Source organism: Perca flavescens, chromosome 18 (genome assembly GCF_004354835.1).
Source record: "Perca flavescens isolate YP-PL-M2 chromosome 18, PFLA_1.0, whole genome shotgun sequence".
Lineage (NCBI taxonomy): Eukaryota > Metazoa > Chordata > Actinopteri > Perciformes > Percidae > Perca > Perca flavescens.
In genome coordinates, this window is record NC_041348.1 from 12,865,956 (window position 1) to 12,893,842 (window position 27,887).

General features: G+C 41.1%; 1 protein-coding gene across 1 annotated transcript in view; it reads left to right on the top strand.

Annotated features, from left to right (window-relative positions):
- The window catches only part of plcb4b (phospholipase C, beta 4b), a 95,415-nt gene that overhangs the window by 11,551 nt on the left and 55,977 nt on the right, over window positions 1–27,887 (top strand). Inside the window, 1 exon segment of the mRNA XM_028604949.1 lies at window positions 14,423–14,485. The gene's annotated coding sequence lies outside the window, so the exon portion shown is untranslated.

The following is a 27,887-nucleotide window of genomic DNA, read 5'->3' on the forward strand; positions in this document are numbered from 1 at the left end:
TTAAGGCCTTGAATTAAGGCAAGGCAGCTTTATTTATATAGCACATTTCAGCAACAGGGCAATTCAAAGTGCTTTACATAAAACATGAAAGAGCAGTTAGGAAACAATTAAAACAATTTAAAAACATTAAAAGACATAAATGAAATTAATAGTGCAGTATAATAATAAAAGTTACAGTGCAGTATAAGAAATTAAAGTTAAAACAGTTAAACATATAAAAGCAGATAACATAGGTTATTTAAAGAAAAGCAACATCAAAAAGAGAGGTCTTCAGCATTGATTTAAAAGAACTGAGAGTTGCAGCGGACCTGCAGTTTTCTGGGAGTTTGTTCCAAATATGTGGAGCATAAAAAATGAACCCTGCTTCCCCCTGTTTAGTTCTGACTCTGGGGACAACAAGTAGACCTGTTCCAGACGACCTGAGAGGTCTGGGTGGGTCATAGTATGGTAGCAGATCAGAAATGTATTTTGGCCCTAAACCTTTTTAGTGATTTATAAACCAGCAAAAGTATTTTGAAATCAATTATTTGAGGCACTGGAAGCCAGTGTAGAGACTTCAGTACTGGAGTGATGTGATCCACTCTCTTGGTCTTAGTGAGGACTCAAGCAGCAGCGTTCTGAATCAGCTGCAGCTGTCTGATTTGATTTTTTTATTTATTTATTTATTTATTTTTATTAGGGAGACCTGTAAAGACACCGTTACAGTAGTCAAGTCTACTGAAGATAAAAGCATGGACAAGTTTTTGGTATTTATGTAAATGCACTGGCAATTTTATGTCAGTTTCAGGTTTAAATAAGTCATTTCTGCAATCCTATGAGGTCAATCCTCAGATCAGTCTATAAAGCAGCCAATGTCAACTGGTGGCCCGCGGGCCACATCCAGCCCGCCGGAGCTTTTAGTCTGGCCCACAGTATAATCATGAATTCACAAAATGTAAAGAGGAAAACATGCGTTCTGTTATTTATCATTTCAAGCATTTAGAACAAAAATCCAGCCCCCTGTATTTGCATCTCTATTCACATGCTGGGATTCTGTACAGCGATGCCCAAGCTCCACACACACAGCTGAGTCAAGATGTGCGTTAAAACACCTGACTGGGAACGATACAGAGAGGATTACCAACGGCCACGGGGCAGATGAACTCATGCTAGTCTCTTTTCTGTAAATAGGCTACAATTAAACCTTTGTGAGTAAAAAGTCAATACTTATCAATGCACTCACCTGTGTAGACCGGCATAAACATGTAGAAAGCGATATTTCAATCTGCTCTGTCTGCTCAGTCCACTCTTGTCCACTTGTAGAGCTGTGTTTGCGCTGTTTTACGCAAACACAGCTCTACTTTGCAAATAGCAAACTTTTACAAACAAGCTAAAACAAAAGCTGTCGGTTTTTGGTCTAACTGTTTATCTTAGTTTGCCGGGAATCTGGAAATTTTGACAAATTCTTGTGAACCTCACTGCTGGCTGAACAAACCAAACTCTGGTGCGGTAAATCTATGGAGGTATTATAAGACCAAAACCAATGCATCTGGCTTCTTAATATGCACGTGAATGACGCGATCGCTACGTTCGAGTTCTTCATTCTTGATGATGATGATGCTGGTTGTATTATTTTGCAACAGCATCTTTCATTGCAAATGAGGCATACATGATGAGTGCATAGCCTGCTTAGCCGTCCATTCATCATTAAAGCTGGGCTTTTCCAGTCAACTTTTTGCTTCAGCCTCTTTGACAGTGACATGTTTACCTGACAACCACCGTTTCTTTCTGCAAGCATTTTCCACCAATCAGGACGCTGCATACTACAACAATGTTTCCATAATCACAGACTTTAACCATCACTCCTCAGTGAAATGCCTCTTAGTCTGAGATAATTTTCTAGTTAAAGAGCCAGTTATCATTATGGAGTTTCTGTTTTTTTTTTAGGAGTTTGCTCACACTAATACATGTAAAAAAAAAATATAGCATTAATTCAGTAAGAAAGTGAAAATTTCGAACAAGAATATAATATAGGTATTAGGTCCATCCATCCATCTTCATCCGCTTATCCGGTGTCGGGTCGCGGGGGGAGCAGCTCCAGCAGGGGACCCCAAACTTCCCTTTCCCGAGCAACATTAACCAGCTCCGACTGGGGGATCCCGAGGCGTTCCCAGGCCAGGTTGGAGATATAATCCCTCCACCTAGTCCTGGGTCTTCCCCGAGGCCTCCTCCCAGCTGGACGTGCCTGGAACACTTCCCTAGGGAGGCGCCCAAGGGGCATCCTTACCAGATGCCCGAACCACCTCAACTAGCTCCTTTCGATGCGAAGGAGCAGCGGCTCTACTCCGAGCTCCTCACGGATGACTGAGCTTCTCACCCTATCTCTAAGGGAGACGCCAGCCACCCTCCTGAGGAAACCCATTTCGGCCGCTTGTACCCTGATCTCGTTCTTTCGGTGATGACCCAGCCTTCATGACCATAGGTGAGGGTGGGAACGAAAACTGACCGGTAGAACGAGAGCTTTGCCTTCTGCCTCAGCTCTCTTTTCGTCACAACGGTGCAATAAATTGAATGTAATACCGCACCCGCTGCGCCGATTCTCCGACCAATCTCCCGCTCCATTGTCCCCTCACTCGCGAACAAAACCCCAAGTTACTTGAACTCCTTCACTTGGGGTAAGGACTCATTCCCTACCTGGAGTAGGCACTTCATCGGTTTCCTGTTGAGAACCATGGCCTCAGATTTAGAGGTGCTGATCCTCATCCCAACCGCTTCACATCTGCTGCGAACCGATCCAGTGAGTGCTGAAGGTCGCAGGCCGATGATGCCATCAGGACCACATCATTTTAATAAGGGGAACCACCACCCCAGTCTGCCACTCCTTTGGCACTGTCCCAGACTTCCACGCAATGTTGAAGAGGCGTGTCAACCAGGACAGCCCCTCCACAGAGCCTTGAGCATTTCTGGACGGATCTCATCAATCCCAGGGGCTTTGCCACTGTGGAGTTGTTTGACCACATCAGTGACTTCCACCTGGGAAATTGACAATGATCCCCCATCATCCTCCAGCTCTGCCTCTAACATAGAGGGCGTACTAGTCGGATTCAGGAGTTCCTCAAAGGGCTCCTTCCACCGCCCTATTACCTCCTCAGTTGAGGTCAACAGTGTCCCATCCTTACTGTACACAGCTTGGATGGTTCCCCGCTTCCCCCTCCTGAGGTGGCGAACAGTTTTCCAGAAGCACCTTGGTGCCGACCGAAAGTCCTTCTCCATGTCTTCTCCAAACTTCTCCCACACCCGCTGCTTTGCCTCTTTCACGGCAGAGGCTGCAGCCCTTTGGGCCCTTCGGTACCCTGCAACCGCCTCCGAAGTCCTCTGGGATAACATATCCCGGAAAGACTCCTTCTTCAGTCGGACGGCTTCCCTGACCACCGGTGTCCACCACGGTGTTCGTGGGTTACCGCCCCTTGAGGCACCTAAGACCCTAAGACCACAGTTCCTCGCCGCAGCTTCAGCAATGGAAACTTTGAACATTGTCCACTCGGGTTCAATGCCCCCAGCCTCCACAGGGATGCACGAAAAGCTCCGCTGGAGGTGTGAGTGGAAAGTCTGTCGGACAGGGGCCTCCTCCAGACGTTCCCAATTTACCCGCACTAGCCGTTTGAGCTTACCAGGTCTTTCCAGAGTCTTCCCCCACCCCCTGACCCAACTCACCACCAGATGGTAATCAGTTGACAGCTCCGCCCCTCTCTTCAGCCGAGTGTCCAAAACATACGGCCTCAGATCAGATGAAACGATTATAAAATCGATCATTGACCTTTGGCCTAGGGTGCTCTGGTACCAAGTACACTTTTGAGCATCCCTATGTTCGAACATGGTGTTTTTTATAGACAATCCATGACTAGCACAGAAGTCCAACAACAAACAACCACTCTGGTTTAGATCAGGGAGGCCGTTCCTCCCAATCACGCCTCTCCAGGAGTATGGTTCCAGAACCGAGACTGTGCATAGAGGTAAGCCCCACCAGATCTAACCGGTAGCGCTCCACCTCCCGCACCAGTTCCGGCTCCTTCCCCCACAGAGAGGTGACATTCCACGTCCCCAGAGCCAGCGTCTGCTGCCCGGGTCTGGTCCGTCGAGGCCCCTGACCTTCACTGCCACCCGTGGAGTTGCCACGTTGCTTCTTCGGGATGTGCCCGACCGGGCTCCGTGGCAAACCCGGCCACCAGGCGCTCGCTGACGAGCCCGCCATCTGGGCCTGGCTCCAGACGGGGGCCCCGGGCTTCCTCCGGGCAGGGTAACTTCACCTCTTCTACGTTGTTTCGTAGGGTTATAGGGTTCATAGGTATAAATTAATTTTATTTTCTTTATTTGAAAGTCCAGCCCCCAGAGTGTCTGCTTGGAAAAATTCTGGCCCTTGGAAAAATGTAGTTGATGACCCCTGCTATAAAGAAAGTGTTTTTTTTTTTTTTGTTTGTTTTTTTTTAACTCTGAAGACAAAGACGTAGCAATCGCGTCATTCACGTGCATATCAAGCAAAGTCGTAATCCTTAGAGTTCCAGTCCCTGGTAATTTTGCAACACTGCGGTTGCTGTGACAACCGCAAGTTTAATAGCACAGGACCCAGAGTCCTGGGGGCAGCAAACACTCTTTGAGCATCTATTTTGTCGGAAATCCAACAGAAGAGCAACTTACACGCATGCCTCATTTCCTGTGAATCCCTCATGCGAAGGTAGGCAGTTTAACAACCAGCATGGGAGGATCACTGGCTCGTAAGTATTAGCACGTAAGCCAATATGAATTACATGAGAGTCACAAACTAACTTCAGCCTGTGAGAGAACAGACAACTTTTCTATCTCTATTATTATTTTCCAAGTCACCGCTGGTCTCTAGCAGGGCCACACTCCCTCTTGTGTACCACAGGCCAAATATTACATCTCCATCTGTAATGATCATGTCAAGTTTGAGGAAAGTTATAATGCAATATTTATGTGACAATTTAAGAATGTTTTTAAAAAGCCTTACTGGCATTACAGAGATTTTACACATATTACAAGTCTGGAAAGGTCTAAACTACTGCAACACTGAAGCGCGGCAGTGTTCTGCAGAGGCTTCATCTATGCAGTCTGCAAATTATGCTGTATAATAGCTGAGGTTGAATGGATTCCTATTATTGGTAGTGAAGAACATGTCCCTGTGACAGTACTGGATCCTGGACTCCATCACTGCTAATGTAATACACTAATTAGCCAGCACAAAGGGGGAGAAGCGCTCTCCCAGTGTGTGTGATCTGTGTGTGAAGAGAGACCCAGGCCTGATATTGTCTTTCTTAAAGACAGTCCTCCGTCATTCTTCAGGGCAAAAAGAATGTTCTCTCTATGTTCACTCTCTGACTCAGTAGAAAAACCTCTTCCTCTCACCTTTTCTCTCTGCCTGGATTTTATTCTCTCTGGCTGCCTCTCTCTTTGGCCCTCAGGGAGTCGGCTCCTGACAGCATCACAGAGAAAAAAGCGAGAATTTAAAAGTCAAAGTGTATGTGAAATGTTTTGTGCGTGTGCATATCTCTCTTTGTCTGACTGCCTTTCTCTCTTCCTTCATCGTCGCTGCTTCTCTCAAGATGCCTCTCCTTTTTGTCTTTACCTCCCATTTCGATTTCACCCACATTCTACTGAGAAGACAGCGAGCGTTTCAAGTCATTCAATTCATTCAAGCCACTGCTGGTCTTTTGGTTGGCTTGTCGTTTCTTATGTATCTTTTATATGAAAAAAAATGTATGACATTTTATTATATAACGTACAGTAATTAGACATGGTAAGAAAAATAACATTCAATTGTATTCTTCTATTTCTTCACCAGGCACATTTTACTTCAAATCACACAGAAAATACAATTTATCATTGTGATCAGTTAAAAGTCACAGTTCCCTATGTTGCTTTAAATATTTGATACTTAGCTAAATGTGTTTAAGAGAATTGGAAGAGCTTTCATAAATGTCAGCAGTTCACTGCACATAATAGGACCAGCTGCCGCTGCAGATTATGCAATATTTGGACAAATGTAGTGGCCTACAGTATATTTATTTATTTCACCCATCCCATGCCAAGTAAACAAAATTGGTATGAAAACCAAGCTGTAGCAAAGATGAGGACGGATACAGAATCTCAAAGAAAAACTGAGAGGCATTAAAACATTTAAAAAAAATAGTTTTATATTTTTGGGTAATCCACTTTTTCACTTTCTTGCCAAAAGTTACACGTGATGTACAAAGACTGAAAACGGGAACAGTAACTTCCTCAGGGCTATTTCACAAAACCAAGATAAGGGATTAAGCAGGGATTTCCCAGTTATCCTGACTCAATTTAGCCTTGACTCAGTTTCACAAAAGCAGAGGCACCTAAGTTACCATGAAATGAAAACCTGAAATTGCGCAACACTTCTTTGGGAATTTACGGCAGCTGGTGACGGAACATCCTGTCGGTACACAATCCGTTCTGCACATTGACATATATATATAATGGACCAATAGACCCCGTTGCTCTGGACGGAGACCAGTGAAGGCTATTAGAAGCACTTTTCCGGTGATCTCTTCCTTTACTGCGCAGCCTCCAACTGACAGAGACAACGTAAATGTGACGTGAGCAACGTGTCTGAAAGTTGTAAGTCTTCTGGTAGCTGTGCCAAGAGAAATCTCAATCATTTCCAATCTTACAGAGATGGAGAGTGTAGGTATATGTGAGGAGATAACATAAGCACAGGCTAATTATTGCTAACTAACATGCTAGTTAACATTCGTAATTAAACTTAAACAGCTAATGTAAGTCAAAACTGCCTGCGAGCTTCTCCTGTACTATACGGTAATTCCTCTACTGTGCGACAGTAAGTCACTTGGTTATGACACAATCGTTAGCCTATTTTTACAAAAACGTCTGCTACGGAGCCATAACGTGAGGTACAAGGTAATGAAGCCTTTTATACATTGTTGTGTTTCTTTAGAATTAAACAATGGACAAATAGTCTTTAAACTCTTCAGATGTAAAGTTATTCGCAGTCAAGTGACGTAAAAAAAAAGATGGCGGTCAGTGGAATGCTAACAGGAGGTGATACCTTTTGTAGCAACAAAATGGCGCCATTGGAGGTTTGAGTTCTGAAGCGCAGCTTACCTCCTTGGTTCTGCACATGGGCGATCCGTTCTGCACAATGCGCAAAATGTTCGCGCATGCGCTTTTGTACGAGGATTTACGACACTGCACGATCTGTTTCATGCTTCCGGTCGACAGCCAAGCGAACGTTAGTTTAGCTAACAGCTAATTGGGCTAACCGCTAGCTGAGACAGCATGTAATAACTTTAAAAGACCCTCAAAATAAAACTTGAAAATAAACGTTAACATATATAACAGCTGTTACGTCAGTTCTACTTTACTTGTGCTCATTTAAAATACAATCACTCAATACTTGTCTTTATTGTTATTACTGTAAACTCTTAATTTAGCTGTAGCCTGCTTCTCCCATTAAGTTTGACTTAACGTTATTTTAGACTGAATCTAGCTGTCAGCTAGCGGTTAGCCGAATTAGCTGTTAGCTAAACTAATGTTAGCTTCCCGGTGGAGGCTAGCCATAGGCTAGCGTGGAACAGATCGTGCAGGTTGTGTCCTCGGTAAAACGGTATTATCTTACGCATGCGCAGAACGGATCGTGCAAGCAGAACAGATCGTGTACCGACACATCCCTCCTTTATCTGGTATGTTTACCATCGTCCCTTCCAGTTTTCTCATGTACTGGTTCGCTAGTGACGTATGCGGCGCAACCAATGGGCGCTACTCTGTGTTGTTGCCCAAGAAATAAAAACCGGCAGCTGGCAGGACGAACGAATCTCCGGAAATTCAAAGCCAGACTGTCATGGCGACCGTTACGATCTCATATTGTACTAAAATAGTTTACTGAAACGTGTTTCTGAAAACATTTTAAGCGAGAAATAGGCCATGCAGTTGCGAAATCTGTCTTCATTTCAGATTGACAAAGGTCAGTTTAAAAGATTGCCATCAGATTTTGAGAGACCCTAGTCACCTCATTCCGCTTGTCATTTCCGGGTGAGTCCCGACGGCCCTGCCGCCGACCGAACATGTCAGGTCGGCCAAAATGAACGCCGACAGCCCCTCAGATGGACGACGGCACGGGATACACCGAACAGATTTGAGTCACTGACCTTGCCAGACTGTCCCACGGCCGATAATTGGCCTGGTGTGTCAGCGCCCTTATTGTTATCCGCTTGCATTAAAATACAACCGGTGCATATTGCTGTTTATTTAAGTACTGCTATTATTTAAAGTTGTGACCATTATTTTTTATAATTATTCACGTGACATTCACGAGTCATTGTTACTGTTATATTGCTGTATGAAGACTGCTGTTCATATTGTCGTCAGAGTGGAGTATATTATGGCAGTTGGTGAGATCATTAGAAAAGGCTGATAAAGTTGCCATATGGGTTTTTTTTTTTTTTTTTTTTTAAATGAAGTCAGTTACTAAGGGCAATATATAAAGTGCTGTACATGTGTGTTTCTATAGTGGACCAATGCACCTTAAATTATTTTAATGTTTAATCTTTTTTTGTATTCTTTAACAATAAAGGATTCAATACATTGGCATTCGTAGCACACAATTTGTCTTGTTCAGTAAACTGGGACTATAATTTGGGAGGATTGTACAATCATAAAAACCTATCCTAATTGTACAATCCTCCTTATTGTCTTAGTTCACTGACCCAATAACTATATAGTGTAGACTGCTGTACATTCAGGTAACAGTGAGAGGACACCTCAATGGTTTTTGACCTTATATTTTGCGGGGGGGAAATAACTGAATACTCTGTTCCATTCATGTTTACAGTGTGCATTATATTTTATCACTTATCTTTATAGTTTCTAGATTTAAGAGTCCAATTTATTCAGTGTCTTTCTTTTCTATGTCCATATGGGGAGCAAAGCATAGAATATGTAAAGAAGGAAACCTATCCTATTAAAAAATAAAATTAAAAAAACTGAGAAAAAGAGTGACAGATAATTCAATTCAGTGCAGTGGTCAGTAAATGTACATTTTTAGGCTACATATACGCATTCAGGCAGTCCGTGATCGTGTACCACTCTTTCACTCGCTGTTTGATTACAGCACTCGTGTTTCTTTTTTACAAATAATGTGTTTCAAGTTATCATACTTCTACAACAAGCCGCTGCTCACTCTGTATAAAGTACTATGAACAATGCGTATTCCCCATTTTAGCACCAGTAAATCTGTCATTGACCTTGCGGTCTGTTAAGGAAAGCTGTGAACGTGCATCTATCCGAAATACTTCAGCCTGGCTTGATCTTCGTGAAACGCACCAAGCCAGGCTGCACAGATTAGACTAGGTCAAGCCTCACTTTATCGGTTATCCTGGATTTATAAATTCTGCTTTTGTGACACAGCCCCCTTGTTGCCCGACAACCTCACAGTGACAAGACAATACATGACCCACTGTAACACCACATTAAACAAACAAGATATAAACTGTTAATTGAGTCGAGGTGCTAGTAGGCAGATTTTTCTACTTTTGAACAGAGCTTCCAGTCTTTGTGCTACGTTATGTTAACTGGCTGCTGGCGGCTGCTTCATATTTGCTGTACAGACACAAGGCTGCTTCATTTCTCTGGCCACAGAATCGTCACTTTCCAATCTGGTGACCCTACTTCAACCCTCTCAGAAACCCTGCCATCTTTTGGGACACATGGTGAACAGGAGGTGGGGTTTTTCTAAGAGTGCTCCTCTGGTCACAGAAGTGTAGTTTGATGTCCCCTTCACAGTGACTCTCAAAAGAGCAATATAAAAGGGGAAGATAGTTGACTTTGGGACGATAAGAGAGCTATCCTCTAGGTACCCTGACAGGTGCTGTTCATGGCAGCAAAGCAGCCAACACTGAGTCCCACAGAGAGCTGCACGTCAGGCTATGGGTTGGGTCGATTTCCTGAGGTGGGGACATATGATTTTAGCTTTTGATCCACCCAGTCATTCTCTTCACATCAAAGACATTTTTGTGACTGTTGCCCTTCTAGTCATTGTAGTTATTTACTTTTATATATCACACATGCATGATTATTTTTAGATGCCACTATTATTCTAATCATTAAAAGTCATGTCACTCTTCTTGTATGACCATAGTTTTCCTGCATGTGTGTGCAAAATGTTGCTGTGTTATTTTTAGATCAGGCTAATCCAGGTAACATGGATAATGTCACTTCCCCTGCCATATCCCATCTTGTGATACCTGTGGGAGTGTGTGTGGTTGGCTGTGTTAACAGTGCTGTCCTTTTAATCAGCACCCCTGTGTGTTTCCCCTGTAGAGCTGTCATTGATTGAGTGATGATGGTAGAGCTGCCACTGTTTACAGCATTTAAATCTGGCAGGCAGGGGTGGAATTACCCAGCCTCTCACCTGTCTCACCTTAATCAAAGGAATTATTACTGCACTGCTGGCTATTACCTGGATTACCACCCTCTAAAAATACTCCCATACTCTAAACACACACACAAACAGAGAAAAAGGGTAGAGGTTCTCTACCTCTAACCTATTGGGTAGCAAAATTCCTTCTTTATTTGTTTGATATTGTGTGTCTATCACTGGACTTTACTGGTAGTGGTGCTTGCTGGGAGTTTCCTTGGTTGCACTTTTGTGCTCTAGTTTGCTAGTATAGTTCTTCTGTGTGACGAAAACATTGTTCCTTTAATAAAACTATTAGTGCTGGGGTGATCTCTAGCTCACCCAGTAAGAGCGTGCGCCCCATGTAGGCTGAGTCCTTTGCAGTGGCCCGGGTTTGAGTCCGACCTGCGGACCTTTGCTGCGTGTCATCTCCCACCTTTCCTGTCTATCCACTGTCAATAACCAATAAAGGGAAAAGCCCCCCAAAAAAATAATCTTTAAAAAAAAAAAGAAACTACAGAAGGCTACCGGACAGGCTGTCAAAAAAATAAGCCAACAGGTCTTAACAAAATAATAAATTGGATGTGGCCGGTTAGTTCAGTTGGTAGAGCATGCGCACATATATAGAGGTTTATTCCTCAATGCAGAAGGTCCAGGGTTCGAGTCCGACTGTTGTGACTGTTTTCCTGCATGTCTTCCTCCTCTCTCTCCCCTTTTCATGTCTGAGCTTTCCTATCATTAAAGGCAGAAATGCCCATAAAAAATCTTTTCAAAAAAATAAATAAATTTGAGCACATTAACCGTACTTTAGTGCCACAAATTCTCTCCCCTGGCTGGATAGGCCTATGAACAGCTCTCTGCTTGTGAGGCCACTTGACATGTAGAATATTAGAGCCACATAAGCTGCCACTGTGGGAGAGCCCCATCCACATGAAGAGGACGGAGAGCCTGAGAGAGCGAGAGAGAGCGAGAGGAGGCACATGACTCCAGAGACAAGATGGATGGACCAGGGTCAATATTGAGTGGATCAATGGGAGATTACCAGTTGCATAAATATTGACTCCGTTAAATCATTCCTGATTACTAATTGATTTCTTTTTTAGTAAAGTAAATCATTTTCTGTGATCCAAAACAATATAACAATTTTTTTAGTTATCCAAAAAAATTACACACACACACACACACACATACACACATATCCCCCAAAGCCCTGTAGTCTTTGTTTTTTTTTTTTTTTTTTTTTTTTTTTTTTTTTTTTTTTTAAATATGGTTGTATGTGGCTCAATGCCTTAATATTTCTTGTACACACCTTGATGAGGTGTCTTGCTGCTCTTTGTATTAACAATCCACGGTTTCTGAGATACAGTTTCTTCAATTTGCATCTTTGTTAGAGGATTACACACTCCATCTTTTCAAGCCCTCCAAATGGAGCCCATTGAAGCAATTGTGAAAGTGGTTGCTACTATGTGGGGTTTTTTTTTACTTCTGAAGAATGTAATGCCATTTAGGGTAACTGAAACAGTATACGTTCATATTATTACATAATTGTGAGTAGTAGCTGACCTTAATCTAAATGAGATGGTATTTTAACCAAGCAGTTTAATTTATAACCCTGTTCATTTTGCTATATTCAAGAACATCTTCTTTGTACTGTCAGAATTTCCTTTCAGTACTTCGCCTCATTAATATATTTTAAGAACGTGGAGTATGCTTGGTGCTACTTTGGTCCACATTTTGCAAGAGGACTGCGCTTTCAAATCATGAACATGCAATTCGTTATGTGATAGTTATAAAGATGGTTCCTCTGGGAAAGAAAACCTCCTCTAGGAAATGGCTATACAGGAAGTAATAGGCAGAGAGCTTGTGTTAATTTTCAACAATGGAAATGACTGTGGCACATGTTTCCAGGATAATAATTAGCATGCATTGTTGGAAAGCAGTATTTGAGTTTAAGACATAAACTCAGGAGGTACAGTATTTTGTCTCGAGTGCACTCTCTACCAATTGGAGGAATTGGAGCCAAGGGTTTTGAGGTTATAAATAAACCTTATAAATGGAACCTACTTTTGATTACACCGAAAAAGCATTTTTCTGTTACCTCAGTAGCCTCACTTATATTGAAATTAGAATGTATATACATACATCATTTGGTAAATGTTGCAATATTGTAGTCCATATATATAAACCTTGTGAATGATAAAGGTTAATGTAGAAAATTGTTTCACCCTTTTCGAAATATATCCAAAAAATGTACTGTATGATAAGCCTTCTGCAAAACGGAACAAATGGGCCAGTCACAGGATACATTTTTTTACCGAGCTTACTAAAATCCAGATGTAATTCAATCTGCAGAACAGCAACTTTCCCTCACTTAGTTGTTGAAATCTATCCTGCCTTGGCTACACTTATCTGACAAAGTTTATCTTGCAAAGTGACTGTATAAATAAACCATTACCGCCACAGTTCCTGTCCTTCACTGGACAAAGCAAGATGGAGCTGTGATGATGAGGTGATGAGAGACACAAGCAGAATCACTAAGTACAGGAAATGTTAAGGAATTTGTCTTCGGTCCATTCGAACATAAGGATTTAAGATGGCTTGCCAAGTGGAGGATTATCCTTACCATCTGTAGCTTTGTTCCTGTTTCACTCCTCCTCTCTGTCTGCCCCTATGACTCGATCTGTACTTTACATTTACATGTGTACAGACCTACCACTCAAAAGCTACAACAGAGCAGATGCGGAGGTGGTGCCGTTTGTCTAATTTGCCAGCTCATTTCCACCACTCTCTGACCAAGGGAAGCAGCTTCCGGTAATGCTTTCTATGAAGCCTGTCTCTATAATGCATTATAAACATAGTTACAATGTGTTAGAATCTGCTTATAATGCTCTATAAGCATAGTTATAAGCACTTGTGAATAATCATGTTTTATAATTGTAATCATACATTATAAAGCTTATTTATAATGACTTATAAGATCAAGTATCATAATTTATAATTGCTGTTCACTTTGTCTAAAATGCATTATAAACACATTTATGAGTTTATAATCTGCTTATAGCAATGTATAAGTATAGTTATAAGCACTCGTAAATCATAATGCTTTTTAACAATCATAACCTATTAAAAAACATTTTATGATGACATAAAGTCAAGTATCATAATACTGTAATGATAAATAATGAAGTAAGTCAGCAGCACAGTGGAGGTTTGCAAATTAGACTTGACTAATTTTATAGGGCTCTAACGATGCATTGTGAATTGGTTAAAAATGTATTTAAATGTTTAAAGATTAACACCGGTTGAGATAACAAAAATTAATCTTGATGCAATTTTTGCCTATAGCATGATGCTAGTTAACATACAGCAGGTAATGTAAGACTGCCATTAGCCTACAGCTAGTAATGTTAGCTGGCTTAAACACGGTTAAAAAGCTGAGAGCTAAACAGTGTAAAGTGTGACTTTATTTCACTGGAAAGAATTCCAGCACTGGGACGTACAACTGTGTTCAGCTGAAGACACAGAGGGGAATAGCTTCACTTTGAGAAAGCATGGACCTCGCCACTGTCGGATAAACCATGATGGGACATATTGTTGTGTTTGGGTCAGCACTGTAAGCTTTTGTTGCGTTAAATGTTGTTGTGAAATACCCTTCTGCCTTCTTCTTTTTGTCGTTTAACAGCAAATTACTGGTGAAAAAAAGTTGTTATTGTTATTACATTTTAAATAAATCCTTTAAATTTAACCATATTGCCTTAGCAATAAACAAGCCTTTCTTTAATCTTTAATTTATTTTTTGTTTCTTTTTGTAATTTAAGATACAATACTATTTCAGTTGCACTTTTAATTAGAGGATACATCTGCTGTTTTGCACAGTTTATACAAATAAAGGAATAAATTTCAGTCATTAAATAAAAAACTTAAAATTGTACATATGTAATTGCATACCTAATTTAATCTTTTTTTATTTCTTACTTTCCTCCCTCTCTCTAGAGTGGTCCAGTGCAGTCCTGCAGTGTTTCCCCTCCCCTCAATTTTCTGTCCCTCTGTCACTTGGTGAGTACACTCAGATTCACCTCCCACATATACAGTTTAGAGGCTTTCAGTGTTTTTCAATCCTTTACGTAATCATCAACTCACTGCCTGCCTTGAACTGCAAATTGCTGTCACCTTTTATAAAACCGACCATAATTTCCTGTTAATGTACATGGAAAGGCATTTTGTGAAGTCGGCAGGGTTTATTGCACATGGTAGGCATACAGTATACATACCACTGAGTATAGTGTGTGTATTTTTATTTTATTTTTTTAAGATAGATGCATTATCTAGGCAGTATATGAATAGTCCAACAGACAATATTATTACAGTGTCAGAAATCAAAGTGATTAACACTTCTCTTGATGGGTCAAACGTGCCTCTATGACTCTAACCCTACCTTCAGAAATCTGGTTTGGACACCTCTTTGAATGATCACAGAGCAGCTTGACAGATTTGACAAATTATGGTACAAATAGCCATTTTCAGATCACTGTGACACACCTGGTATTCTTGCCAAACAAGAGACAACGGTTGCTGTCTCACTACAAGGCCAGCTGGCCTTACAGCAATCCCTCACCTGTTGCATGCCAGTTCAGTTGAAATAATATTTTTTTTTATATATATATATATATATATATATACACACACACACACACACACACACACACACACACACACATATAACAAAGTTTTGAGCATAAAACACTTAATTTCCTGCATTCTGGTGAATTTTAATGCCCCTATTTCTACCTTTTTCTGAGTCATTGTATGCTGGAAATATCTTTATGTAAAGGGACACATAGATTACAATCCAAATATAAAAACATAATGGAATATATTGCAATAGGCTCTCTGGCATTCTGTATTGCTTTCAACTAATTATTCTCCTGTGGATCTACTTTTTTAATATCTGAGTCAGCACACATGTAACCTACGCATAATTTACTCTTCCCTCTTTTGCATTTTTTGTTGGGGATGTAACCTCCTTAAATGTGCATATGACGATTATTCACCTCAGTGATACATTAATACATTTTAATTATTTTATAAATCCCTGGACTGTAATATTTCAGATGTGTTTGAGCAAGATTTGTGCTCATGTTCAAAACTTTGTGCACATTCAAAATATAACCAATCCCATCTGTGTTCTCTGAGATTTGAAGGAGTCGTGACATTTTGATAAAAATAAAGTTATAATAGGCTATTACAAGAATAAAAAGCTCCGTGTGTTTGAGTCTGAACCATAGACTGGAAACGTCAACGGAACGTCAAACAAAATCATTAGTATTGCGCTCCTAAACTTTGTGTTAATAGCATCAATGTATCAGACTGATTTGGCTATGATTCCTCAGGAAATTACACCTTTCACAGCTTTCCTCACATAAAGACTTTGCTAGGTGATAGCAACAAAAACTACAAGTTGGTCAGACCCCGCACATAGCTGCCCGTTCTATTTGCCTCGGAATAATATACTGGACAAAGTTACAGTTCTACCATGGAAAATACTTGTTTCTTTTATTTGCATTCTGGGGCTTTTTTATTCTATTATACATATTTTTAAAAAAAAAAAAAAAAAAAAAAAAAAAGAGGGCGAGAGATCCGGGGCAATTCATAAAACATTCGGGGACACCCAGGCCTAAAGGCGCCACTGCTTATCAGTCCATTCATCATTAAAGCTTGAGTTTTCCACGTTAACTTTTCGCTTCAGGCTCTGGCCCCCGGAGTGTCTGCATAGAAAAATTAGAAAAAACATTATCGATTTCTCTATGTAATAAGTGTACATATTTAATAAGCAGACAAATCAGCCAATGATCTGTAAGTCCCGGCTATCTGTTATTGCCAATTACAGGGTGTGTGTGTGTGTGTGTGTGTGTGTGTGTGTGTGTGTGTGTGTGTGTGTGTGTGTGTGTGTGTGTGTGTGTGTGTGTGTGTGTGTGTGTGTGTGTGTGTGTGTGTGTGTGTGTGTGTGTGTGTGTGTGTGTGTGTGTGTGTGTGTGTGTGTGTGTGTGTGTGTGTGTGTGTGTGTGTGTGTCCTTTAATGATGGGGTAGATTGTGTCTGTTTAGATATGTGTGTTCTCTGGTAATGCCTCCAAGGGGTGGTTAGGCTGGGTGGGCTAGTGAGTCCCTCTGTCTCTATAAATACACATTAGGATCCCCTTCACAGTCTGAAATTTGCCGGTTTGTGTGTATGGTCTATTTGTTTGTGCGTCTTTATGACGCCGCTGCAGCCAGGCGAGCTGTGGGCTATTACTGGCCAGCAGGGTTGCTATGGAGACCAGTGGTGGTGTCAGAGAGGAGCAACATCTGTGGGGTGTTTGTCAAGGCAGGTTTTCCTCTTTCTGCCTCTGTCTTTTCTCTGGCAGTCTTGTATTCAACAGCTCCTTGCTTTGAGGAGATTATGCTGAATGAAGTTGTAAAGCTTGATGAAAAAATCTGTAGTCTCCTGTCATTAGTGTTTTTCAAACCTGGGTAAACATGGTACTTAAATGTGCAACCGATTTTTAAAAGCTGTAATTTCTTGGGCAATAGTTCAGCTGACGATGCTCAATCATGATCAGACTAGGCCCTCGGGCTGTCAGTCAGCAGGGACTCGTGTCAGGGATTCTTCACTGGACTTACGCCAGTGGAAAGCACACATGGGGAAGCATTTAACCCTTGCCCCCTTCCTGCTCCCTTCCTGCTCCCTCTCCCTACAGCTCCCCTCTCTATATGGACATGTTCTATTTTAACAGCTCCTTTCTTTTGGCTGCCTTATCGGCAGCTCAGCAGGGCACAAATTCTCTTTTAATAAGTACTTATTTGGGCAATGGGAGAAATTGCATATTTTTGAGCAACCCCTACTCCCTCCTGCCCAGTTCCCCTTGTTTCAAACTCTGAAGCTTCTATTTATTACTAAATGTGTTGTCCTTCTTCCTTTGCTGGGCTATCCCTCATTCCCCCATGTCCCCCTCTGAGATGGGCAGCAGTTACTAGAAAGGGTGGAAGGCTGCATCTTTGGCTTGATTTTCAGATGTTACAATTTTCCTTCAAAATGGAGTTTGTATTATTGAGTATCCATTTATTTGAAACATTTTAGGCTCCTTTAGGTACTGTCTCAGGTAGTACCCCCATGGTGCCATTTTGCAGGAGCCAGCACAAATGGCGAACTCCAGTGGATTGAGTTTATCTGAGGACAATGAAATCCTTTTCAAATGAAATTCAGCAGCTTCTCAAACACTTCACATAGGTCAACCGGAATATGTTGTGTCTATCTTTAGTATTTCTGACCATGTTTGGGCAAACCTGGCCCAGAAGAGCCCCCGGCAGGGTATGTGTAGCTGGGCGAACCAAACCTTTGACCTCCTAATCTGGTCTAAATGAGACCGTCACACACACAGCACAGTGTTGCACAGTCCAATGCAGCACAGAATTTGTGATGTAACCGTAATTTGGAGATAGTTTTGATATTTTCACTCTGCAGGCGTCACTCTGCAAAGGCCAGTTACCTAACTTCCATGCCCAAATTAACAGGCTTTTGCAGGGTGCCCTGCATCTCAAAGTAAAACGTCAATCCATGTATGCCATAACTTAGCTTTGAGTTATATACTTGCTGGTTCCTCACATGCATTCAGGAATATTACTTTATAACATGGGTGTCAGATAGACTTCTTCAGTATGAACTGATTCTGTTAGGGGTAGTCTGGAACCGGATCTAGACATCTAACCGGATGTACAGTGCGAGTATAAATCCTGACATCCGGTACGTGATGTCAGGCTCCCCTTTCTCTATCTATTTAGCAAGGGCACTGTCGCTTAACGGGCTTTGTGCTGCCCAAGACGATTGTGATTGGTTTAAAGAAATACAAACATCCCGAGCGTTTTTTCCCCTATACCAGAATGTTAACTCGTGCAGCCAAACCATACTCCAGCGCTGACGCAGCACTGTGGAGATAGGTCTGGCAATGCGAAACTAATTAGGGGCCAAATAGGAAATCATGCAGTGCACATACAGTATAAACTACTCCGTATTAAAGTGATAATACTATGCTTATTTTCAAGTTCATAATTGTATTTAGAGGTTCAGACCTGAAAATCACTCACCTTTCAGCGAAATTCGCCGTTTTGAAACCAAAATAGGTGACCTATTTGGCCTGGTGCCTGATTTCTGGCGTATCATGACTATTTTAGAAAAATCAATAAATTAAAAAGTCCACATGGGATTTGTTTTGATGCGCTGGATTTAACCATACTGTCTATGGATTTAACTAATCATCGAACTTCCACCAACCAATGAAACGAGTTCCACCAACTAATGAAACGAGTTCTAGTCAATCAGATGCAAAGTAGGGCGGGTCTTTGCTGAAATGTCAGAGTGCGACTAAAAAAAAATGGAGGCAAAGTTTATCAAACTTGGAGCATGTAGATACAGGTAGCTTTAGTTGAGAAAGTAGTTAAAACAAATGACGCTGGGCATGAATGGAGGACAAGAAGAAAAGGGTGGAGACGGGGCCGTTTAGCACTTGGTGCCTCAAATTGAGGGAGCCAGGTGCTTGCTTCTGCAGCGCATGTTTTGGACGGCAGCAGCGGTAAGAAAGTGCTTGCTAGTCATTAGATGCTAGTCACAAAGCTTCGGTCCATGCACTCTGTCATACGAGTACGTTACCGGCAACGACCGCTACCGTTAAGACTGCGACTGCGCCTTTTCTGACTGACCGTGATACAAACAATACGTGTGTGTGTATCTGAAGCCCAAACTACCTTGACAAAGCTGTCTGTTTGGAATCAGCATGGCAGGTATTTAAACATAACTGCCTTGTCCCAGAGTTTAGACGTCTAGCTATATGAAAAGAAACAATGCAACGTTTTTAATAAATGTAAATAAAGCAGCTAATATCAACATGGACAAAATCTTGAATGTACTAATTCGCTTTTTTGATGATGACCTGGCCAAAGTAGTGCATTTTAGTTTTCACAATGATTCATTGTAGGATTATGATATTATTGCAATATGTAAATCCACATTGACTCTTTATTTAACATATGGTTGGAAGAGGTAAAAATTGATCCAAAACTTTTTAGTCTTTAAAAATTGACTTTTATTATTGTGTAATGTCAGAAGGACTTTAACTGTTTTGCCAGTCAAATTTAACTTTAATGAGTGCATATTGAAATATTACACTGTTGGTTGGCAAAAAATGCATCTCAAAATGCATGAGATTGATGCTTTTAAATATGGAATATTGTAAATTTTTCTCCCGGGGAAGCATGCCCACGGACCCCCCTAGAGGGGTAATATCCTTATCACCTTTTTCACCCCTGACCCGTTTTCATGCCTGGAGGTTATATCAGAATAGGTTTATGTAGTTTAAGAAAAAAAAAAAAACACCATATATTTGTTGTACTACACATTGCTGCAGCTCCTCTTTTCACCTCTTGTGTTGAGATCACTGTTTTAGCTACAGAGTGAGGCATCTCACTTATTCCACTTCTATTTCGTCTTTGTTGGGAGTCGCACATGCGCAGTACCTAGGTAAGCCCTACAAGCCAGTCAGAAGGGTACAGGGTTTGTACAGGTGCTTGAAATCCTGGAAAATGCTTGAATTTTTATGTTGTGTTTTCAAGGTTTGAAAAGTGCTTGAATTTTGGATATAATGCTTGAAATGGTAACTGTATTTCTTTCACAACAAATACCTAACTTACTGAATAGTTTGTTTATTAAATGGAGAAATAAAATGTTGGAGAGCCTAAAATTAAACCTGCTCGCTGTGTGACTGCGATCTGCCACCACGCCAAGACCCGCCCTAGGAAGCAGCTCGATTGGTTGGGGTTAGGCATTTCACCTGGAGAGGTTGAGGTTAGGATAACCGATTGGTCACGGATACGCTACCTTGCGTAAGCATCATGGACACCTGGCCAATAAATGGTATTGAAGGGCGGGTCTTGGCGTGGCCATAGTGGGATTCGTAATAACGCTGCCGACAGGTTGCCTCTTGTAAAGTCTGCAAAAAAGACGTGCAGCTTTTTCACAATGGGCGAGTCTTCGCTCTCCAGTCACATGAAGTAAGTTTCAAGTAAGCCAACTGTAGCCTACTGTACACGTTAGCGCCAGTTAGCGTCTATTTGTTTACGCTAGTAACTTCTAGCTAGGAATTTGCAGGTTAGCGAAGTGAGAGTACTTGGTGTGATAATGTAATGTTAATATTGCATGTCCGTTATGGCATGTTCATTTGTGGAATATGCAGTGAACATAGCCAAAGTTACATCACAATAACTGTAACATTACTACCCGCTAATTAAAACCTGCAAACGTTAGCCCAGTGCTTAACAACAATCGTTGATTACTGAACAGAAATCGTGTCAGATGGAGTGTCCTACAAATTAAGGCATGCATACCCAACCCGAGGCCGACGGGCCGGCTTTGGACAGATATTTAGAAATGATGGTCTGGGTCGGGTCGGGCTCGGTCACATCAGCGCGATAAGGCAACAGCTTATTAACGTACACTTGTTGCCACTTGTACGCTGATGCGCTCATCTGTTGACATTTCCGAATGCCTTCCTACAGTTGCTTAACAAAAGCGGTCTTTCCACACAAACAAACGTAGCCTACATGTGTCATTAGTATGAGGAAAAAAATGAGATTTTAACTGTCGGGCTCGGACACAAATTTCTTAATACCTGTCGGGCTCGGGCCGGGTTTGGACAGTAAAATTCGGCCCGATCCGGACTCTAATACAAGTAGCCTAGTCTATTCCAGTAGATAAATGTATGTCTTGACCATGAAGTAAATTATTTTTTTTCAATTAATATAGGCTATTTATCAGGCAGGTGCATGTGCACTGTCGGTCTTCTGGGTTAAAATGGAATTACAGGTTGTTGTTGCACTGTTCAAACCTTGTCTATATCAAGAATGTGTCCCAAAATCAGGGCCTGTACAATATTTCTGTTCAAATCCTATGTCTTCATATTTTTAGTCCTTGAACTTACTTCAGTTTTACAGCCTGAAAATCACATTATCTGGGAAGTAATATTTGGACATTAATTCATAGGCAGCCCAAACTTTGTAGTTTGGAAGACTAACCTGTCAATATGACTGAACCATTACAAGTTTGTACAGCATACCCTAGATTTGGAATTATGAAAGGACATTAAGGGTAGCATAAACTTTGAGCAAAATCTAAGGTTAATCTAAAGATTTTCCTGGATTTTGACACAGAATGACCCAGCTGCATGTCATTTGGCTCACATCCTCTCACTCAGTGCTCCTCTCCATATCTGTCTTACTGTATGTTATGTTATGAACCATGAAGAGAAGGTGATAAATCAGGGTTATTGAAGTGAACCTGTCGAGTGATTTTGTTTGGGGTAATTGTTTTTACATTGACTCGGGCAGGTTAGATATCTTAGACCGTGATACATTTTGAAAAATAAAACTTGTTTTGCTTAAATATCTGATCCTTCTGCTATTACGAAACACAATTTTTGCTGTTTATAGTATTATGTCTTTTAATGTGACAAAAACACTAAATAATGATTTTGACTATGTATTGGTATATATTTTACGGTGGTGTAAGGTGCTGGAAAAAGCTTTAAAATGGACCTTGAAAGTGCTTGAATTTGACCTTGGAAAAGGTGTACGAACCCTGGGAGTATGAGGGTGTGCCATGCTAGCAGCTAGGCGAGCATTATAATGTGTGTAACAAAGTGACGCAATTTTGTCACAGAAGTAAAGGCTGGACTACAACAGAGCTGTTTGGAGCAGTTGGTGAACAGTATTTTCTGTTGGAGATGGTAAGTGCCTTTGGGTGGACTTTGGGCTTTTTCACTTTGTACACTTATAACATGCACAAAAAAGATATATAACACAATTAAAGAAAGGGGAAAAGCCAAAAAGCATAATATGAGCACTTTAAATAGTCGAAAATGTAAACCTAATTTCTGAAAATAACCTGTTCAGGCAAAAACATTTTCAATGTTACTTCCTGAGCAAGAGCTTTGATTAAAAAAAGAAGTGACAGAAAAGAAGGTTGAATCTACTTCAGAAGCAGTTGAAATTCATTTTGCAGTCATCGGTCTGTCAGAACAGATATTGTACTGCCATTTACACAGGATGCTCACAGGCTCACTCTTCTTCAGTCACACTCCTGTCTGAGCTATTTCTTTTTATATTTCCTACCCATGGTATGTCCAAACCTTTTTTTAAATCAACTGCCTAGACGTTGAAGTCTTTCTAATACAAGTGTTCCGGTGGGATGTTTTATTATTAACCAGACACGGATACCATCTCCTCACCATCACCTCATGAAAAATGGTCTTTTCCATATTCCATTTGGTGGCTTCAGTTAAACATATTCATCAATGTGCAAAGACTGAGGATTTCTAGTCATATATTAGGCTCCTTTTTCCCCATACGTTATTTAAAACATCACTGTAATAGAGATTCCCCCTGTCGTGCATGGCTGATACAGTTTGTTGATACAATTTTTGTTTGTTCCGCCCTTCCATAATTTGTCTTTCCCAAATACCTTAGTTATACCGTGTGCACCCGTTATACTTGCAAATAAAAGGGATACAGATACGCTTGCAAAGGAGTTTTCGACCAGAGAAGGTTGGGTAAAGTGTGCTAATGTGTCAGCCTGGCCCCTCTACCTCATTACATTTGGGGAACTCCCTGACGAAGTGCCTTTTAAACACACACACACACACACACACACACACACACTCAGTGTTCTAAATACCTCAGATTAGGATTGCTGATTACCCGGGGACAGCCCTCACCCCTCTCTCACCTCCTTCCCTTGCGTTCCCTCGGAGGGCCCTCAGTATTCCCTCGGTGAGGGTAGTCATTGGACCTCGGGTCAGCAGACTCTCTCAACACACACACACACACACACACACACACACACACAATAATATCCAACATTTGGCAGAGCTCCAGGCCATCATTTATTAGGTGTATGCTCGGTCCATTAGGCCATGTGTTACATTCTTTGTGTAACTCAATTTGTTTGATGTGGATGACTATATATAGAACTCTTTGAGGTGTGTGTGTGTGTGTGTGTGTGTGTGTGTGTGTGTGTGTGTGTGTGTGTGTGTGTGTGTGTGTGTGTGTGTGTGTGTGTGTGTGTGTGTGTGTGTGTGTGTGTGTGTGTGTGTGTGTGTGTGTGTGTGTGTGTGTGTGTTTTATGAACTCATTTACATCTTCATCTGCTGTAGAATGGAATAAACCCGGAAACTGACCTGACAAAGGTCTTGTGTTTAAAAGTGAGGGAGATCCTACTGCTGTATTTGAATGTGGGAGGTTTTATTGACGTCCATGCACATGGTATGTATGATACTGTATTTGAATATGTGCGGTAAGTGCTTGTATGTGCACATATGTTCTGTCTGGCCTCAGTGTGTGTGACTGAAAGACGGCCAGTTTCCAGTATCCCAGGCTCAAGTTAATTATGTAACCTGGGGCCGAGGAGCGTGAGTGAGCAGGATGATCCTCAACTATAAAAGGCAAAGAAGAGGGTAGAAGAGGGTCGTTTGGCTTGGAAAAATACATCCTTCCCTTCAACAGCATAATGCTGTACTTCCTCGTCAGCAGTCTCTGAGAAACAAAAAGTGATTACAGATTTTTGTACATACATCCCAATATTACATTACATGTTATTTAGCTGATAAAAAGCGTACATCAGCCAACTGACATAAAAGTTTATTTCTGTTCTTATCGCTATTAAATAGCAATTACTTTATCTCTCTTCCAAACAATTTTACACAGAGGGAAGGTATTGCCATCAATGTGTGATCGGAAACTTGCTAGTAGACAAAGAATGAAGTGTAAAAGTTTCAAAATAAAACTTTTAGACAAATAGGAGACAAGTAAAACTTTTTCTAGCTTTGTTTTCTTTAGAAAAACACTTGATCACTAGAATTCTTAATTGGAGAAAATTTGGTCTATCAACATTAAAAGGTTCAATTTCTCTCTCAATTAGTAGTTACTATGACTGGTGAAACTACCATGAATAATGTTATGCATTTTGTAGTTTAATAAGAATATAAAGAGTGGAATTGAGCTGGAATCCATTTAATTTTATGGACACTGAACACTCCTTACTGCAATTTCCCCTTAATCCATTATGTAAGGTTGTGGACTGTGTGTGATTCATCATAGTGCTCGCTTGTTGTTTGACACATTTGCACCTGGGACCTGCCACATACACTGACACAATCTACGGTTAGCCAATTACCAGCTTCACTGGAGCAGTTGTATAACTCAAAGCTGTGTGCCTTGCACAATGGCAATTCTATCGTTAAAGAAACATGAGTGAGTCGCAACAGTTTTTGTCTTATGAGTCATTTGACAAATACAAACCTTTCATGCAGCAGACCTCTTCATTGTGAAGATGTCTCTCCTCCTAGTTTACAATAAAGAAGAGCCATCAGTAGCAGATTTGTGTGCAATCCACTTGTGTTTTTGTTGAAGTCTGTAAGGAGCCTGTAATAAGTTAAAACGAGCCAATTGAAACCTATTTTTCCCAGTTGTTGAATGGGGAAAAAACAGTTGCTTCAGTTTTTCCAAGGGAGAGTGGAGATTAAAATTTCTCTCTCTCTCTCTCTCTCTCTCTCTCTCTCTCTCTCTCTCTCTCTCTCTCTCTCTGACCTGTTGACCACTATCTTCTGAATAATAGTTATTTACATTTACATTAGAGACTCTTTGGGCTAAGTGGGCTAACAAAAACAAACTTAAATACGCATGGCTTGACAAACCCATGGAAACAAACAGGCGTGGACATAGACAAACATGGGGACACATACGCAGCCAAACACGCGCACACACAGTCACACACTGCTGGAGGGGCCACAGAAACCTCAGTTGACACTCAACAGTCAGTAAGCTGAGTGGAGCCCAAATGTGGATCAATTAAAACGACCGAAAAAGGGAATTTTAGTTGTGATTAACGGTTGGTCTCACCATTCAGCTTTTTCCACTCACTCTTCCCTCAGTCCTGCAGCGCTCCACACTCAAATTGTTCAGAAATTGTTCCCTGCAGTTCAGGTTTTGTGTACTAGGTTTTGGGATGGGACAAAAACGTAAAAATAACCTCGGGAAGGAACTTGTTTTGGTGAAACATGCTCATTCAAAAGTACAAGAGAAAACTCTGATTGGACAGATAGTCGAGGTCAGGGGTTGGCAACTTTTTGATATGAAGTGCCCTTTTCAAAATGTCTTGTTTATTAGTGTGCCATGTCAACGTTAAGTTTGATTATGACATCACATCAAAATGTAACATCCAGGGAATCTGTAATTTTATTCCATAGCAACATTTGATAACATTCATTTCTCATAATCAGTACCTTGTAATTATTATTGTTTATTATTATTATTATTATGGAAACATGGTTTTAGTATGCAGCGTCCTGATTGGTGGAAAATGGGCTGACAAAACGATGCTGTGGCAAAATAATAACACAACCAGCATCATCATCAAGAATAAAGAACACGAACATAACGACTGTGTCATTCACGTGCATATTAAGTAGCCACATGTATTTGTTTTGGACTTACAATGCATCCATATTTACCGCTCCAGCGGAGAAGATGGTTTCTTCAGCCAGCTTAAGTTTATAAGAATTTGTCCAACTTTCAAGATTCCCTGCAAACTAAGATAAACGGTTAGACTACAAACCGACAGCTTTTGTTTTAGCTTGTTTTGTAAAAATGTGCTATTTGCAGAGTAGAGCTGTGTTTGCGTAAAGCAGCACTGTGGACAAGAGTGTACAGAGCAGATTGAAATATTGCCTCCTACATGTTTATGCCGGTCTACACAGGTGAGTGCATTGATAAGTATTGACTTTTAACTCACCAAGGTTTTAATGTAGCCTACTTACAGTAACGAGACTAGCGTTAGTTCATCTGCCCCAGCGGCCGTTGGTAATCCTCTTTGTATTGTTCCCAGTCAGAGATATGAGTCAATCAAACTACTGTAAATAACAGGTCGCGCAACTGTGAAAGTTGTAATTTGGCATGCGGATGAGAGAGTGCTTCAGCATTTCAACCATGATTTCAACGCATCAATAACTCTCTTACACACATATTGCCAATGGCCATTGGTTAAGGTCCCGTGTGCCCATGGTGGCACGCGTGCCTAAGGTTGCCGACCCCTGGTCTAGGTGAATCGTCGTTGATATAAACGGTTGTGTACTAACACATAGCCAGTTGCCATGCTACATTAGATTTCAGTTGAGGTGTGAAAGCCAGTGAAACCAGAGATCTTACACAGGTCACACACACGCACACAGGATCTCCATCCTTGTTTAGGGGAAGTACATGTTTACTTAGCGATCACTGTGCCCTCTTACACCACCTTTGCTATTTAATGACTACATGAAATGTAAAAACAGATGCAGACGATAGTAACATTGATTTCACTGCCATATATGCTGTTTGCTCAGAGAACCGAGGTCTTCCTGGTGCAATAAAAACACTGTATTCATTGCTAAGGGCTCTCATTGATTTAAAGACTGCATGTATCCAGTGTAAACAGTAGCAGTTTTATGGTTTTGCTTGGTTTTCTCACGGCATGAGCTGTGTGTGCAGCAACGTATGCTCAAACATGAACCCTTCTGCTAACTGGGTTCTATCTGATAGGGAGTTTAATCTAATTCATGGTAATGCAATTGAGCAAACCTGCCACCACCAGAATGTTGTAGTCCATCTTCGATGTTGAATCAATGTCACCTCCGAACCTGTTGAAGTTTGCTTCCTGGATATCGTGTGTGTGCGTGTGTCCTTTTTTTTTCCCTGTGTATCCTGGTTGGTGGTTGTCTTGCCGGAGGTAATAACAGCCTGTTTAACTAAACCAGTTGACCTGATGGGGGGAGGGGGTTCTCTTGCTTTTCCTTTTAGTGTGTGAATACTGAAATCATTCCACACTATAACAAACACCTGTTCAATATCATACAATTCCTCTGCATTAATACTACTTGTGAAGTTTTTATTCAATTTTTCTTTAAACCATGTGAGAAAGGTGTTGATTCTACAAAACTATACATTTTAAGACGATAGTTTGTGTTGTATTGCAAATTATTATAAGATGTTCCATTTACTGTCCCCATCTTATGTGCAGATGGGTTTTACAGGAACTCCTTACTATGTAAACAAGTTGAATACAACAAAATACTGTATGTCCTATGACCTTTCTGACATATTTGAGCTAAGATGTGAAAACAGACACACACATACACAGTACAGTACAGTCCAAATGGCTACTGGTCCAAGTGTCACCTGAACATGAGCCTCTAATTACAGTTGGTTTCCTCTTGCCTCTGGGTTTCTCTTCCCCTTTGCTCTCATCCTAACCTACCCGCCGATCCTGCTAAGTGCTGGAACCCTGCAGGTGTGTGTACTGTATGTGCACACGCTAGGGGCTCTGTTTTCTCGGCAGGGACTAGT